Genomic DNA, 3,593 nt, shown 5'->3' with positions numbered 1-3,593 from the left:
TCAATAACCTCAGATATGCAGATGACACCACCTTTATGGCAAAATGAAGAGGAACTAAAAAGCCTCTTGATGAAAGTGAAAGAGGAGAGTGAAAAAGTTGGCTTAAAGCTCAACATTTAGAAAGCTAAGATCATGGCATCTGGTCCCATCACTTCGTGGCAAATAGATAAACAGTGGAAACAGTGTCAGACTTTATTTTTCTGGGCTCCAAAATCACTGCAGATGGTGACTGCAGCCATGAAATTAAAAGACGCTTACTCCTTGGAAGGAAAGTTGTGACCAACCTAGATAGCATATTCAGAAGCAGAGACATTACTTTGTCAACAAAGGTCCATCTAGTCAAGCCTTTGGTTTTTCCAGTGGTCATGTATGGATGTGAGAGTTGGACTATAAAGAAAGCTGAGCGCCGAAGAATTGATGCTTTTGAACTGTGGTGCTGGAGAAGACTCTTGAGAGTCCCTTGGACTGCAAGGAGATCCAACCAGTCCATCCTAAAGGAGATCAGTCCTGGGTGTTCTTTGGACGGATTGATGTTGAAGCTGAAACTCCAATACTTTGGCCACCTGATGCGAAGAGCTGACTCATTTGAAAAGACCCTGATGTTGGAAAAGATTGAGGGCAGGAGGAGAAGGGTACGCCAGAAGATGAGATGGTTGGATGGCATCACCAACTCAATGGACATGGGTTTGGGTGGACTCCCGGAGTTGGTGATGGACAGGGAGGCCTGGCGTGCTGTGGTTCGTGGGGTTGCAAGGAGTCTGACACGACTGAGCAGCTGAACTGAACTGAACTGCACTTGGCTAATAAAATACAATATGCACCTTTTAACACTCCATGTTATATAGTCTCTTACCTTGTAAATGAGTCTGCAGTAGGTACGTGGGAATTTGGTAAAATGTTCTTTTGTTTCCTCATTGATGAGGGTCTTAAGGGTGCCAGAGAGGTTATGGGAGTCATCCAAGGTCACAGGACCAGGTTGACATTACTGTGTGACTGAACCAAACTTGAGGACGCTTGCCTGATGCACAGCAAAGCCAGCCTGCTGCCACGGGGCGAAGGACAGTAGTGTCTGATGCCTGGAGCCAAGAGAACGGGGAGGCAAGTGAGACCCGAAGCCCTGGCAGCTTTCAGACAGGGTTGAAGAGCAACATTTATATGAGGGTCATGGGGTGTGTTGGTGGACATCTTGCTAACAGGTTGGTGGTGAGGTAATAGGGTGATGTTTGGAAATCTTAATCATCAACCTTCTGGTTCCAACCAGTCCGGTATCCACATGCTGGTCAGCATCCTCTAACGCGAGGGGATCTTGGTTTCTGCAGGACAGCTCAGAAGTGCATGGCAGGTTTTTATGTATAGCCCTTCAGGAGAAACTAGGAGTCCTGCGACTCTGTCTCACTGCTCAGCCACTGTTTAGGTCATCATTCCTTTTCTTGCTTGACTGCTTTTCCTTTGTTTCTGCTTTTTGCTTTGTTGCTGTTCTTTGCTTTCTTTCCATTTTCCTGTTTTTGCTTCCCCTCTCTTCCCTAATTAGTAACTGCTTGAATCTGCTCTTTGGGACTTGGGGAAGGCCAGACAAGAATCGAGGACAGGACACGGAGGGAGTTATACCCGGAAAGACCCTGCAGGGTCCTGCTCAGTTTCAGTCCCCACCCCCCACCTTTTTCTTTGATCCTCTTCTATCCTGGGGGGAGCAGGGGCAGGGCAAGGGTAGGAGTAAAGTTTTGGATAGAGAGGTTAGTCGTGAACCCACAGGGGAATGTGGTTTTAAGGGGGACTCAGTTTCGGTCCTGAGACTGGACTTGCTGTCGCTCGGCGGCAGTGTGAACTCCTCCGCCTCGTCCTCTCACCGTCCAGAATGCTGGCGAGGGACCCGGCACTGATCGTATCTCTCTTAGTTCATTGCACTTTTTTCCACCTTTGCCTTATTTCTTGACTTCCTCCCCTCCCCGCCCTCCCCCTGCGCACAAATCAGCTTTTTTGGCAGTCCCAGAATCAGCCACAGCATTTTATCTAAAGAAACAGGACGCACCATCTGGGGCTCTGAAGAGGATTTCTCGGGGACTGTTTGCAGAGGCGAGGGTGGGCCAGAGGGAGGCTGTGGTCCTGAGGACACAAGGCCACCGTGGGCCTGGGGGCAGGAGGGAAAGAGACAGTGTTACCAGAGTTTAGGGAGCATTTAGGCTGTGGTTCATCTCTTTCGTGAGAACTTCGCAAGCCTGTTCCGATCTCTCTCCTGAATTGAACACAGAGCATTGGAAATGGGCAGGGCCCCTGAATGAGTCATCTTTGGTCATGGAGCCAGATTGCAGTTTGCTGTGAATAAACAACCAACATTTGTTGAATGAATATATAACTTACAAACTTGTCCAAGCAACAGTCACACTGCAGGAAAAACAAATCATCTTGAAGCATTATTTTTCTGAAAGGTCCAGATGTAAAGTTTTCAAATTCAGATGGTGGTTGCAGGGTAAGCCAGTTATTAATAGGATTTTCATTTAATGCTTAAAAACATAAGCCTCGATAAAGTAGTGTTGCCTAGCAATGTCGGGTTCTACCTGGAATAAATTTGTTGCACATTATCTAATTGGCTCTTTGTGACGACCTCCTAAGGCTACTTCCATTTGCCGTACAAATTAACTCACCCTGGAGATGGTAAGTGGCTTGAATAGGGTCACCTCCCATTTCAGTATTAGGCTTGGCTACCATCTGCTGACCTAATATAGGGGTACAGTCTCTTACGTGAAATTGTGTGGGTCCTGTGTGCTTTGGATTGGGTTTATTTTGGAATTTAGAAAAGTAGTAATTTATAAGTGATGAAAATAGCATTTACTGTGGTGTGTGGGGCAAAATTCCTTGTCAAACTCATTATAATGATGCCATGCTGCTGCTGCTGCTAAGTCACTTCAGTCACGTCCGACTCTGTGCGACCCCATAGACGGCAGCCCACCAGGCTCTCCCGTCCCTGGGATTCTCCAGGTAAGAACACTGGGGTGTGCTGCCATTTCCTTCTCCAATGCATGAAAGTGAAAAGTGAAAGTGAAGTCGCTCAGTCATGTCCGACTCTTCGAGACCCTATGGACTGCAGCCTACCAGGCTCCTCCAGCCATGGGATTTTCCAGGCAAGAGTACTGGAGTGGGGTGCCATTGCCTTCTCCAATAGTGATGCCATAGAAATGTGTAAATATCCATGAAAAAGGGGATGTCTAAAGATTTTAATTAGCCTTCAAGTCAGTAGAAGTCAGCTTTTGCTGCCTGCTAAGTTAGGGTAAATACTTGTTTTCAGAGGTCGAGAATTTTGAAATTGTGGATACAAAGGTATGACTGTCTCAGTGTCCTTCTATAGAAAGTAGCAAACAGAATTCCTCCCCTGCTTTCCTTTCCTTCTCCTTTTTCTCGTCTGATCAAAGTCCAGAATAATGGGCACCTGAGACCAGCAACAACCACAGCAGCTGAAGTGCATTGACTGCCATGCCAGGCACTCTGTTCTCATGATCTCCGAACAAACATAGCCTCTGCTGGCCCTGCAGCTCCTGGTATACCCTGGCCTTCGTAAATGAAGGAAATTGTTGTCCTCTGAAGCTGGCAGTTACCAA

The 3,593-nt window shown here is 47.0% G+C and overlaps 1 protein-coding gene across 1 annotated transcript in view; it reads left to right on the top strand.

Moving 5' to 3' along the window:
* The window catches only part of COL22A1 (collagen, type XXII, alpha 1), a 226,139-nt gene that overhangs the window by 152,992 nt on the left and 69,554 nt on the right, over positions 1 to 3,593 (top strand). The gene's annotated exons all lie outside the window — the stretch shown is intronic.

This window comes from Bison bison, unplaced genomic scaffold, assembly GCF_000754665.1.
Source record: "Bison bison bison isolate TAMUID 2011002044 unplaced genomic scaffold, Bison_UMD1.0 scf7180017864036, whole genome shotgun sequence".
In the NCBI taxonomy this organism is placed as follows: Eukaryota; Metazoa; Chordata; class Mammalia; order Artiodactyla; family Bovidae; genus Bison; species Bison bison.
The sequence above is the reverse complement of the archived record's forward strand: the minus strand, read 5'-3'. Positions and strand labels throughout refer to the sequence as shown.